At 43.0% G+C, this 14,609-nt stretch overlaps 1 long non-coding RNA gene across 1 annotated transcript in view; it reads left to right on the top strand.

The window, feature by feature from the left end:
- The window catches only part of LOC140691018 (uncharacterized), a 122,045-nt gene extending 107,973 nt beyond the window's left edge, over nt 1–14,072 (top strand). The window contains exon 3 of the long non-coding RNA XR_012066468.1: nt 13,895–14,072. This is a non-coding gene — a long non-coding RNA (uncharacterized lncRNA). The remainder of the gene's footprint in view (nt 1–13,894) is intronic.
- The last annotated feature ends 537 nt before the right edge of the window (nt 14,073–14,609 follow it).

The following is a 14,609-nucleotide window of genomic DNA, read 5'->3' as shown; positions in this document are numbered from 1 at the left end:
TGTACATATAGCACATCTTCTTTATCCATTTGTCTGTTGATGGACACTCAGGTTGCTTCCATATCTTGGCAAATAATGCTGTGAACATTGGGATGCATGTATCTTTTTTAATTAGTGTTTTTGAATATTTCAATATATACCCTGGAGTGGAATTGCTGGGTCCTATGGTAGGTCAATTTTTAGTGTGCGTTTTTGAATGTCAAGTCAACTAACATATCAGACCTGGGAATGTCTGCCTTACAACAGCTGAATGATTAAATCCTATGATGGCTGAGCATCTTACCTAAAGTTGAAAAATCAAGATTTACATCATTCTCAGCCACAGGCATGCTTTCAGCAGTTTTGCCAACCCTCACAATAACCAGAATGTCTGGACCAGTCCTTGTGCACACAATTTCTGATGCTTATCAGCTCTTGGAAGCAAATGTATTTAGACAGAATACTATGTACATCACTAAGCAAAGATGAATCATAATTTAATGGAGCTTGAAATTACTTCGGTGCATCCGGCACGGTGGGGAGATCTGTTTCACCTGCCGGCTGTGACCATTGTTTATGCCTCCAACCTGGCTCGGAGGAATTATCGGGGGTTGAAACTAAGAGACCGGGTAAGATCCATCTGTTATATGACACCCTGTGCACACTCCCCGGGGTTCTGTGGCTGTTGTTGGTTTTTCTTTCATAACACGGATCCTGTGTGCAAACAAAACGCTGTCTGTGAAATTTTCTAAAGGCCACCATCAGCAAAGAGGTGACTTGAATGAATGAACGCAGCAGGCAGACTGCATGCAGTCAGCTGGAAGACTGTGCAGACAGGACAAGGTGACGGATAAACATCCCTTGGAGAGATGACATGTGCCCGTTCTATAGATGAACGGGAGCTCCAGAAAAAAAAGCAACTTCTACTCTCAGATTATTAGTATCGTAATTTATATGTACGCGCTGTGAAGCAAACGTCTCTCTTAAATCATAGTTGGTAATTTCCTCAAGTAGGAAGCGCACTTTAAGGTATGAAATATTCATGCGTCCTAACCCATTAGTCAGTGAAGGGAGCTTCAGCATCGTCTACCTACTTAGCCTCCTGATAAGCAATGCCGTCTATAAAACTGTGCACGCCCCGTATCCACACACATTGAAGTACATATGTGTTACTTATTTGTAAGTGTTTGTGTATTTACATCATGTACCAGTAACTCATCGTATCATCCCTTAGTAAGCGACAGTACAAAGAAGTCCCTGGATGTTCCAGGAGGTTACCACCCAGAACAGGAAAAATAGATAATTATACTACACAGGAAAGAAGTTGTTGTAAAAAAAGAAAAAGTCTAAACAAAATTATCTAGGAGCACAAAGAATGGAAAGGCTGGAGTCTTCAATGAGAGTGCCATGAAATAGAGGGAAAAAAATAGTACAGGGCTCTGAAAATCAAAAACAGGGAAGGGCATCCCAGAGGTAAGGAACAGCCTGTGCAAAGGTGCAGAGGTGGGAAGAGCATGAGTGTCCGAATAGCCATGAAAAAATAATAGTTTTGAAAACATCTCTAATCTACTAATTACCAAGCCACAATAAACTCACATAAAGTAATCATCTTTATTAAATATATTAAACAAGACAGTCAGTTCTTTTTGAAAACTGAATTAGATTAACTACGTAATTTTGAGCATCCACTCCAGGCTGGAATCTCTTTAATAAAATTCACTTCTTCTTTTTTCTTTCTTTTTTTTTTTTTGTTGAAGTCTAGTCAGTTTACAATGTTGTGTCAATTTCTGGCATACAGCATCGTGTGTCAGTCATACATAGACACACACATATATTCCCAAAATTTACCTCTGATATTTAGAACTTCTCCAAGACTGATATTGTGATATCCTGTTTAAGAATGAAAAATCAAACACAAACCATCAAAAAAAACAAAAATGAGATTTAGATTAAGAGACTGGTTCAAAGCCCCACTTAGTCTGGTACCTTTGGAGCTTAAATACAAGTCCTCTCCGTGTCGAAGCGTTTAATCATTTTTAAGGCTTCGTGTTGTTTCAAGAGGAAATTAGCGACCTATTTAAGAAAACAAACTTTTGGAGGATGCTTGGAAGCAATATTTGGCAGCAGGTTGGAAGAACATTCTATGTGTATCATCAGCCTATGGATTTTTAACCACCTTTCCTGCGTCAGTGGTCTAACAGTAGCAACAATGAAGAAACACCTGTCCTGCCGGGAGCTAGCCAGTCCATTCTGGAAACAGGTAGTGTCTGCAGAGACCCAGGGACAAAATAAGACAGAGGGTGGGGCCACCTGATCATTATTCATATGATTTCTACAACTCACTGGGATTTGAATGTTACAACCTCCACTTACCGCCATGGCCAAAATGCAGTGTCTTTATTTGCGCTGTCCCAGTGGTAAGTCTAGGGATCATTAGAAATACTTCTGGATGGATTAGTTCCCACGTGGTAGCATACTCAAAAATACAATGCTCGGAAAATAGAATGGCTTCTAAGCCTGTGGATAGTTATCGACTTCATAAGAAACCAAGAAATGCTCCATGAAAGAGTGATGTACCCAGTACTTGCGATTCCGGGAAGGCCAGCTTCCACGAATGCAGCAGGGGCCTAAGACATTAATAATGAACTCCAGGTCAGGCTCCAAGGAAGTACAGACAACCGACGGGGTAAGCACAGGTTTTCAGGCCTCCTTCCCCCGGAAGACGATTCTGGAAAACATGGCTGAACAGACGTTTCGACCTTGCGAGACTAAGGCCAGGAATTAGGGTTCAGGGACTGGCCTGACAGGAGTGCTGGGTCCACACCCCGCGCTTCACTCGGGGGCCCTGGAAGATCGCATCCTTGCAGTGAGGCTGAACCAGAGGTGGACCCTGCTCCTGTCTTGCCCCCGCCACCAGCTTCTCCTCCTCCGTGCTGCTTCCACGCTCCGAGATGAGCGCGGCTGTGGCTGGTGGCTTTGCCTACAAAATTGGCAGCCCCAGGATTTATTATACTGTTTCGTTCCATTGGTGGCCATTCATTGTTTGGAGTGCCTCTCCCAAGTCATTAGCTGAGGCCCTCCAGCCCCCTCGGCGATGCCGTCAGTGAACGCCCTGGAGGAGCCTCTCTGCACCACAGCCGGTTCGGGCCTGCTGGTGCGCGACCAGCGGGGCGCGTCCGAGCATCTCTTTTTCAGACAGGACAACTAAGCCGGAACGGGGGTGATTTACACACAGCTGGAGAGGATTTCGTGAACTCCTTTTCAGAACGGTGGGCGTAATCAAAGATGTAACAACTATTTTTCCGTCTGAGTCTTCCCTCCCATGTGTTTAGGGGGGAAAATAAGTTGGTGTTGATATGGTATAGATACTCATTTTCAAAGCTCTCTGCCGTCTTCACGCACACATGTGGGGAGGAATGTAATAAAACATTGAACAGAAAGACAGAAATAGCCCTGCTGACCGGTTTGTAATTTTTTTTTTTTTGCGGAAGTGTGCGATCCGTCTTCTTATGAATTCTGTACTCTCCACGGATTCACACTCGGTAGCAGGTCCTTGGCGATCCAGAGACATGTAAGCAGAGATCAGAGCTGGTCAGTTTCCTTAGGGTGGCCAGGCACTGAGGCAGACAAGGAAAGGGCTGAGCGGACCGTGTGCCAGTCAGAGGGGGACACCAGCCGGGCAGCCAGCCAGCTGGCAGTCAGATGTGAAGCTCATCTGTGTCGCTGGGTCACTGAGCCCCTGGGCTCTGGATGGAAGAGAAGGGATTGATTTTCTCTTTTTTTTTTTTTCAAATTGAAATACAGTCAGTTACAGTCTGTCAGTTTCTGGTGCACAGCACCATGTGCCAGCCATGCACAGACATACATAGATTTGTTTTCATATTCTTTTCCATTAAAGTTTATTACAAGATGTTGAATATAGTTCCCTGTGCAGCCTTCTCTCCTTCTGTAAATTCAGGAAGAATTTACTGAGGGCCAGTAGAGGTGAGCGGTGTGCCTGGGACCTAAGGATACAGAGGTGAGCACAGCGCGTCTGCTCCCTCCACACCTTCTTATGCAACTCTCTGTGGTCCATCTACACTTACATCCATTTTCTTTTGATGCCCATTTATAACAGATCCATATTTAAAAGCCCATAGATATATAATCACAGAAATATATATGTATCATTGTAATGTCAGAGAGAAGAAATGCAGAGGGTTGAGGGAGAGAGAAGAGAAGCATTGAAGACACAGTGTAAGCTCCGATCTCTTCTGGGTGGCAGAGTTATGGTTATCATCTCATTTAATGCATTATCCGTCGTGTCAGTCAGGATAAGCTATGCTCTGCTGCAGTAACAAATATTGTTAAAATATCAGTGCCTACAGTCAAGATGTGTAATTCTTAGTCGCTCTGCCTGCTCATGGTGAGTGAGCTGCGGGCGAGATCCACGTCCTCCTCTCTCTGGGACTCAGCTCATGGAGCATCAACTACCTGGAACATTGCTGGTTATTAAGCCAGTAGAGAAAGAGAACACGGCAAAAGGACTGCGAGCTGACTTCTAGAGCTTTTTCATGAAAGTGACATATTATTTATGCTCACATTACATTGGCCAATGCAAGTGACGTGCTCACTCCTGAGTTCAGACAGGGGGCAAGGATTTACGCTCCTTCCCTAGGCAGCAGCAATGCAGGGAAATGCACCGAATGTGCGTGAAGGATGTAGAATCATTAAATATGAATCATCTATTTTTTTTCTGAAAGAGTCATAGATTTTCTTGTGCAAGTTCACATCAGAAATGGGACACATCACATGTTTCTTGGATCCTGGAAAGCAGAGACCTAACCCACATGCACCCTCCTCATCCCAGCGCCCAGAAGAGAGCTTGGCGTGGAAGAAAGAATTGTTGAAAGAAGAAAATGATGTTAATGGAAATGTTAGTGGCAAACTCAGATCTTCCCTACCAGGAAGAATTCTGCACATGTCCTTTTAAATGGAACACTCTTTTACTCTCAAATGGATAATCCATATTCCAAGTTGGTAACCGCATTTTCTACCAGAGTCATTATGGGACAAGAGGGGATTTATTATTTCTCCTTGACTCTCCCATAGAATCAGCAGCCAGTCTGGCCACCTCTGGGATCTCTGTAGATGATCAAAGAGGAGAGAAATCAAGTAAATCCAGATGGTCTCCATGTACTGTCCACTCCAGTCTCTTAGGGGAGAACAGTGGTGAACATTCCTGTCTCGTTCCAGACATCTTTAAGGAGACTGCACTGAAGCCGTCCCCAGACTCTTTCTTCATTAGAAAATACAATTCAGATGGGAAAATCAAGCAGAATAAACTTTCAACAAGTGATTGACTGTGAGATTGGTAAGAGTCAGCTCTTATATATTATAGTGGAATACTACTCAGCCATAAAAAAGAGGAAAGTCATGTCACTTGCAGTAACATGGATGGACCTGGAGACTGTCATACTAAATGAAGTAAGCCAGAAACAAAAAGAAAAATACCTTATGATATCATTTATATATGAAATCTTTAAAAAGGACACAAGTGAACTTATTTACAAAACAGAAACAGACTCACAGACATAGGAAACAAACTTACGGTTGCCAGAGGGGGAAGGAGTGAGTGAAAGGGTAAACTGGGAGTTTGGGATCTGCAGATACTAACTACGCTATATAAAACAGATAAACAACAAGGTCCTACTGTACAGCACAGGGCACTATATTCAACACCTTGCAATAGCCTATAATGAAAAAGAATATGAAAAGGAATATATATATATATGTATAACTGAATCACTGTGCTGTACACTAGAAACCAGCACAGCATTGTAAACCAACTACACCTCAATAAAGAAAGAGTAACCATTTATTACCATTTGTAAGACTGTGGGCAAACTGGGTAGTCATGCTGATCTTGATGGGTATCACCCTTCGTGGGGTTCCCCCAGTTTTGCCTGGCACTCACTTACGTGCCTGGCTGTCAGCTATGACACAGACTTAGAATAAGCTCACCTGGGAGGACTGGCTTGGCTCTGTGGTCTCCCATCCCGAGCAGGCGAGCCCGGGCTTGTTCTCATCCTAGAGACAGAGGCACAAGACAAAGAGCAGAAGCGCACAAGCCTCCTGGAAGCGAGACTCAGAAACGGCAAGTCGCCACAGCCACCACGCCGACTAAAGTCAGTCACGCGGCCACTGAGATTCAAGCTTGGGCAGGGTTGGAAGATACTTATAGACTGAGGGCTTCCAGGAGGGTGGAGAGCGTCTCCCTCTGCCCGTCGGCTTCCGTGAAGCTTTCAGCATCTAGAGAGAAGGGGGGGAGCCTTCCAGCCCAGGAGATGCATAGGTGACCTGCTGGAAGGTGGCCAGAGCAATGAGCGAGGTCCATGGGTGTGGCACCCACAGCGTCTTCTATGCCTGCTGTTCCGTCGTCTGCCTGAAGACCTCCCTTTGCTCCCTTGGCTGAGCCTACTTCCAATTACCCTCATTCTTCAGCTTAGCCAAAATCTCTAAGAAAGCCTTCCCTAAGCCCTGACGTCCTGATCTGTGCCCTGCTGCAGTGCCCAAGGACTCCTTGTACCTCCCACCATAGAATTCATCACCTTGTCATTCATGGCTCGTTGACTGTATTCTCCACGAGGGCATGAGCAGATTCAAGGATGAGATGCTGGTGACCACTGGCTTCCACAGTGCCTGGGTCAGAATACGTATTTGATAAACAGTTGGTGTCTTTTAAACAGCATTTAACCATGTCTTTACACTCAGATGTAAACCTGATGGTACAAGCCTGAGTTAGATAACCCACTGGATCCCAAACGAGTAACTCACATCTTCTCAGTGGCGGCGCGTTCGACACACATGAACTTCAGAAGAGCGCCCCCTGTCTGTCAAGCATAAAAAATCACCTTTCAGGACGTCCATGTGGGAACTGCAGAGCAGCCAGGAAAAATGAAGCTGTAATAAGATAGGGTTTTTCAGCTGAATAACTGGATTTCCCAATACACGCGTGTTTCATGTCTCCTTATATTAATCACTCGTGGAAATTGTGTTGCTGTTAAATAAAAGAGCGTGTGACAACAATCAATAGACACACAACGATTTTTCCCTTTCACGCTTGGTTAGGTAAAAAGTTTGCCATGATGTGCTGCCAAATGTAAGTGAGCACTATCATTAGGAACAAAAACACGGGAGTGTTTATTGCGAGCTGCTGCTTCAGTGCAGAACCAGGCGTGGAGTAATTGTGGAGCGAAGCCTCAGACATCAGATCCAAACAAGGTGATTACAGTTACCATTGTCCCAACCCTAGCTTCTTAGTAAAATTTATAGGATGGATCTATCTATGTATCGATGCATCTATGTATCTGTCTGTGGTGTGGTTTGTTATTCCTCATTACCTGCGTGAAACCATACCCAGATTTAAAACATGTAACTCACTGAGGCTCTGTTCCTCTTAACTCAGCGCCAGAAGCCAGTCTGTAGTTTTCACGAGCCAATCCAAGTCCTCTCGAATCTGTCTTCCTATTGAAAATCAATTATGAATTGCCCAGTGGGGTCTCCAGAGCTCAGGATCTGCCGAGTGTGTTGTCATTTGAACTGACGCTGCTCTCTGACTCCTAAGTCAGCCGCAGAGGCTCCCGTGCTGCTCAGAGGGTGCAGGAGCCAAGCAGGTTGGATTTAGGAGATTTAAATAAACGCTTGAGCAATGAAGACGGCCAAGCAACTTTTCTTTCCTGCAAAGAATGCACTTCATTGCACACACAAACTCCTTCCCCTCGGAAATAAGATAAGCAGGTGGCTGCAATTTGTATCAATTAAATCGTGACCTCGTTTGTGTAATTTGCATTTTTTCCTCTCTTAATGATAGCTTTTTAACAAAAATGCTGATGGATAAGCACTTCTGTGGTTTGATTTTTCTACGTCGATCTTCTTTTTTGCATGACTTAGAAAAGTTTTAATAAGCAAAATAACCACTCTCTGCTTGAAACGTAATGAACAAAGAACTAATGCACTTTCTTTTTATTTCTTTAAAAAAACCTGTAAAGCCAAGTAGAGCACTTTTGGAAATGATAAGTAGAGAAATTATAATTCTTCATTTTGGTCTTGTAAAAATTTTGTCTGTCAGATCCTGAATTGTTAGGTTATTATTAATGAAACTATTTCTCTTGAGAATAAAAAGAAGATGAAATTTCAAAACTTGAAACAGAGCAAAGGCAAGTGAGACAGCAGCTGATGCAAGAAGTTAACGCAAAATTGGATGAGTTGGATAGACTCAATAGTTACAAATAATGATGCGAGCTGCTTTTGTTGGTAACTAGTTTTCCATTGTGTTAGTTTATTCTGTTTTTCTTGCTGGAGTTGTATTAATGCACTTCAGTGTGCCAGGCAACAGCTTGGTTTGTGAACGTCATTGTGACAACAGAGGGATGGAGTCAACAGCCTGATATGCAGTTTGTGGGCATCAGGGATTCATACAGCTCCCTCCCCGCCGGGTGCCACTCCATGTTGCATCTAACAGTTTTGCAGTGTTCACTTTCAAGCAACGCCACCACTAGCAGCATCGCCATCAACACGACTCCTTTATCCTCAGGATTGTCCCACGGTCCTGCCTGGCTCTTCATAAACCACCAGACACAGTAGCACTGACTCCCCCACTAATACAGTTCCCCAGAGCGTTTTAACATCTGTATATACGTGCACACACATGTACTCACACACGTCACACGCATGTATATTGACAAACGTACATCTATGTGTATATCATGGTCATAGTTTAAGTATGTAGCACATATGTTATAATGTATGCATTCAATATTACATGTACACAGCAGTGCATTTTTGGTCCGTTCTTTGAATGTTCTAAGACCTGTGTTCATCTACTTACACAACAGTGTTTCCTAGGGACAGTGTGTATGCTGGCCACATTGTCACGCTGTATGATATGCCATGAAAAAGGCAAAAGTCCATCCCTTACGTCACTTTCGGTCACTGACGATTGAGTGCGATTGGATTTGGGGGCACATAGGGGACCACACGGATGATGAAGGGTGTTCAGATGGGAAGGAGGGACAGTCTCACTAATGATGGTGATAAATAATAATGACAGAGAGTGACAGTGATCAGGACAATGATGATGATGTCATTAATGTGGAAGGCTGCTCAGGAGACAGCCCTCCCTCCCTCCCCCAGACACGTGGGGCAAGGCTTCCTCCCCTCGTGATGACCGGCTTGACCACAGATTTACTTTGGCCAGTGGAAATGTGGACAGGAATGGCAGGGTGCCAGTTCAAAAGCATGTTAAGTTTCTGCCCGTCCTAGTTTTAAATTGTCCTTGACAACAAAGCATTTCATCATGTTTTGATGTGCAGAAAATCACTGATCTTAAGGCAAGATGAATGCACTTGCTTACGGTCAGTGATGAACAGGAAAGATCCCAAATTGTATATAGTTTAAAAAAAAGTTTGCATGTACTGAACATTGTTGCCCCACGTTTGATTCCACATGCAAAATAAGGCCGCTCCCTGGGACTGAAATTTGCAAGGTTCAGTGTAAAATGATGACTGAATACAGTTCACGCATGTGCAGAGAGTCTAAGAACAGGTTCCCCCTGTGCCAGGGCTTCGCTGTTTTGTCCCGTGCTCACTCCCTGGTGCCCTGTGTACTGCCGGGTACAGAGGAAATAGCTAATAAATGTTTTTGTGTAAGTGACTCAAGTTCAGACAGAGCACTCAGGGTTGGAGCAGTGTGGTCATGCGGCAGGGACTGATTTGCTGAGCAGAGAAGCCAAGCTCGGTCCTGTTCACAGATGTCCTTCTGAGGACACAGCTGGTTGTTCTCATGACCCCCACCCCTTGCAGGCAGGTGGGGCCAAGTGAATCGTTTGAGCTGATGAAAAATGGAAAACACAAGCGTTCGTTTGCTTGGTCTTGACTCTCCACCGCCATCATTGTGAAATCTCGTCTTTTGATGGACCCTCATCATCCCAGGTCTGTGACCAACTACAGTGACAGATTCTTTACCCCCATTGACCCCTGTTAGTCATTCAACGCGTTAGACAAACACTCTTTTGTTGTTGTAAGCCGGGGAGATTTTTATTTTTTATTTTTTTGGCACTACCTGGTTCACCCTGATGGACAGAAGCACGACTCTCCACCAAACATCGTATCAGATGCATTAAACAGGACAGCCTTCACCCTGAAGGTGCTCACATCTAATTAAAATGCCTAGTAAAACCTAAGCAAGGGATGTGGTGCGGCTAGCAGACTGATGTATTTAAGAGTTGCTATCACATAAAACTGTGGCGACCCAATGCAAATATGTTGCCACTAATTACACATTGTTTATCTCCCTTCTCTGCAACACTGGTTTTTATTTAATGCCTCCGTTCTCGACCTGATGGAACTTCTCCCTCCGCTACATATTTATCTCCTGTACCACCATCGCTGTCCAGCAGAGGTGTCAGTGTGAGAAACACTGGAATTCTATCCACCAAGTAGCGCAACGGCCCATATTCACACAGCAAGTATTTCTCATGGCCGTGGTCCCTCAGTAGGTACCCAGGCATCGACCAAATGCCAGAAAAAGACATAACCGGTCTCTTGGGATATTAAACTTGCCAACTTGGCTCTGACCTCAAGATTACACAAGTACTTCTGACTTTGTTTTTTTCCTTTAAGCAACAAACAGCCTAACAAAAGATCCGTAATCTGACAACCTCCCTGTGAATTCGGTTAATTAAGTAGTTGCTTTTGTTCTGACCTTTAAAAATATATATAGTCACACGTGGTTGGAAGATGGGCCACTCAGTTTCCTGGATTACAGGTGCTTTCGTGACTGGTAACTTGCCAGGCGCCCGTTTTAAAAATGCTATGTTATCTTCAACATTGCCTCAAATGAGATAAGCAACCATTAATAATTTAGAAACCAAATCAGATTACACATTTATAGTCAAAAATGTTTAAACAGCTACGCATTATATAGAATGTGGCCATCTTTGTAGGACCCAGGTTTTCTTTACAATACAGCTTTTGGGGGGTACTTGTAAGATAAGGAGCATTGACAGGAGCATGACTTCTAAGACTGAGCTCACAGGCACTCCCACTGCGCCTTCTGACCCTGCAGCTTACTGTGCAAATTCCAAAAGCGTTTCCAATTAGGCGGTTGAGACGGACTGGCTACAAGGACTGGCTCTGTCTTTGCACGTGGCAGGACAGAAATGCCGACAATTACCATCTCCGCCGCGCCGCGCTGCCCCGAAGCGGAAGCCGACCAGGGCTGGTGGGTCACTAGCCCAGGCCCCCTGTCCCTTCTCACGGGGAGGCGGCGCTGATGTGCACATTCCACAGCCCTTCCAAGGCTTTCCCGGTCAAGACTAAGTTCCTGCTGCCCCGCAGCGTGGACCAGTGTCGTAACCCACCCTTCGTAAGTCACGTCTCTTCCTTCTCTTCCCCTCCACTCCCTGACCAGAATTTTGCGATACCACCTCCCAAAGAAACTATTTGCACTTGAACCCGCATTTCAGGGTCTGCCTCTGGCGGACGGCAACCTCAGAGGTGTTGCCTCCTTCGTGTGGCTGGTTATGAGAAAAGAGCATCTCTGGAGGAGACTGAAATCAGAGTACACAAATGACTCTCTAAAGAGATGCTCTCTCGGGGGGAGGGCACAGCTCAAGTGGTAGAGCACGTGCTTAGCATGCACGAGGTCCTGGGTTCCATCCCCGGGACCTCCACTGAGATAAATACATAAATAAATGAAACTTAATTAGCCCCCCCCCAAAAAAAAACTTAAAAAAAAAAGAAAAAGAAATCACAAATGATAGAAAAGAAATGCTCTCTATACTGTCTAAATAGTTCAACTCTTAAACTTTTATACCTTCATATTTGTCATTCACAGCCTTTACAAGTGGTATTGTATCACCTTACTTTGGAAAACAGACGTCCCTATTATCCGTTGTCTGGTTAAACCAGAAAGAGAACCTTGTGCAATCTTGTTAAGAGGAATAAGAATAAAACAGAAATATCCAGACACCCCAAATTGGCATATAAAACATATGTTAAAAAATATATATATATATAAATACAATATATGCCAAATAGATACTACATGGAACATACTTATAATTATATATAATATGTTGGCATATAACATATGCATATGTGCCAATATGTGGGATATCAGGGTGTTTCAATTTCATTCCTATCTATCTATCCGTCTATTCATGAATATACAATCACACAGCTACATATATCTAACTATACGTGTGTAGCTCTGTCTACACCAAGTAGAGTTGAAGTCTGTTGACTTCTCTTCCCCAACCACGATCTTTCGCTGTAAGACAACCACTGTCCTAAATTTGATGTTCATTGTTTTCAAAAGTTTTTTTCCTTTAAGTAGAGTTGATTTACCATGTTGCATTAGTTTCTGGTGTACAGCATAGTGATTCAGGTATACATAAATATATATATATATATCTATCTTTTCATATTCTTTTTCATTATAGGTTATCATAAACTATTGACTATGCTTCACTGTGCTATATAGTAAGACCTTGTTGTTTATCTATTTTATATACAGTAATTTGTATCTGCTAATCCCGAACTCCGAATTTATCCTTCCCCGTTTTCCTTTGGTAACTGTAAGTTTGTTCAGAAACCTATTATGTAGCAATGTGGGTGCACCTGGCCATAAGAGCTTATGCCACCATCTGCAGCTTGAATTAAGAGTATCCACAAAGGAGAGATTACAAACGTAGACTTAGAATGACCAGATTTAATGAATATTAATATTTCATAAGGAGTCAATCTATTTCATTACATTTTACATTAGTTCTAATCGATCTTCTCCCACCAGTCGTCCTGACAAATTTAACAGACTTTATAAATGATTAGCCAGCATCAAATGTGTCGTAAATTCACCCCGACTTTGGAATGGGTCCCAGTAACTACTTCATGCCGTATTCCTGCAAACAATCCATAATTCACAGTTAACCCTGGGTGAAATGGTGGCAGGTATTTGATTCTGTCAAACGACAAGTTTTGCTTAAGTGCAAAAAACCAGTTGAATCCCCTATAATTACAGGTTTGGAGAATGCTAATTTCAGTGTCCTCTAGCCCCGTGGCTGGACATCACTAAGAATAATTTAAATGAAAGGTACTCAAAGGAGGGAAAAATCCAAGCTCAGAGAAACAACTGAAATGTGAATTAGAGTCGCAGAAAGCTGTGGCTCCGTAATTGGTTTTATTACCATTCCTTCCATTCGAAATTCGGCAGTGTCAGCTGTGCAAAGTATTAATGTCCTTTGACCTGCTGTGCGCATCTCTTCAGCACGTGCAATATGGTGGTTTATGCTTAAGATGCACCCCGGTCTTTTTTTTTTCTTCTAATATGAAAAGCTGTACCAATTAAGTTTTGACTTTTAATAAGCGCATGGCATCTACATTAAAAAAGGTCCAATTCCCTTTTCTTTACACTCGGAAAGATCACAGACTCTAACTGACACCACATTATGATTTGAAATTTTCTAGTGATTAAGACAACAAATTGACACTTATGAGACTAAGGGGAAGATATATTTTGTCATGTTTTATTTCTCATTTAAATGTCAAGCTAGTTTTTTTTTTTTGAGTAGATTTTTCCCCTTTCATGAGACAGAAGACTATCTCACAGTTTAGATTTAAGTTTTCCAGCATTTTAATGCAAACTTTAGAGCTTTAGGTTGAGAAAGCAAGTATTCAAGTCTCCATTTTGAAATCTGACTAGTCAACTTTAAATATAAGAACCCTATATTACAAATAATATCTGGTAGTTATGGATATTATTGACTCATAAAATCGCAGCTTTAGGGAAGAATGAAAAAAATGACATTTTTTGGAAAGAATTAAAATGTCATTTCAAAGCAAGGCAGCAGTTCACTTCTTGTGTTTTCTTACAGGTTCCAGGAAAACTTTGGGTTTTCGCAACAGTGTTTTATTGAATGAAAGTGAAGTTGCAAAGACTGAGCAGGCAGAGCTAAAGGCATGTAGTGGAAGCCTGGTGGAAGGACTGAAAAGAAAGTGAGTTATTCTCTGGAAATGTGTGTATTTGTGCCCCACATTATCTACTTTAGGATATCTTAGAAAACACAGGAAGACACATGCAGACGTGATGACAGTCACGCATCACGTAGCCTCTAGAAAACTCCACTGTATTATTTAAAAATGTTTTTTCTCACCTCGCTGTCTTCTTAAAGTTTCCTGAGACCCTGGAGTGTTTCCCTGATCACATTTGGAGAAGCAGTGCCCCAGTGTGTGCGGTGTGCGAGTAATTAAAAATGCTTTCTTCTATTTATAGGGTTCCTGGCCATGTTTTGTCGCATCCAGTAACTCAGCAGATTCTCGCATAGTTCCTCTATCCCTGTAAACCTGCAGGGCAGAGATCAGGAGCCAATTTCTAGGTGTGAAAAGGGAGGTCCCACATTTGTATGACTTTCCGCCCAGACAAAGCCCCGAAGTTTCAGAATCTGAATTTAATGTTCTTCCCACATACGCCTCCTCTTCTCGGTAGTGATCACATCCACGTTAGAATCGCATGATTCTGTCACATGACGCCAGAATCTCAATATGAGAACACAAGTGCCACAGGAAGAACCAGGTAGACACACTGACACC

The sequence above is a fragment of the Vicugna pacos genome, chromosome 32, assembly GCF_048564905.1.
Source record: "Vicugna pacos chromosome 32, VicPac4, whole genome shotgun sequence".
Taxonomy (NCBI): domain Eukaryota; kingdom Metazoa; phylum Chordata; class Mammalia; order Artiodactyla; family Camelidae; genus Vicugna; species Vicugna pacos.
This window is presented reverse-complemented; position numbering and strand designations above follow the sequence as displayed.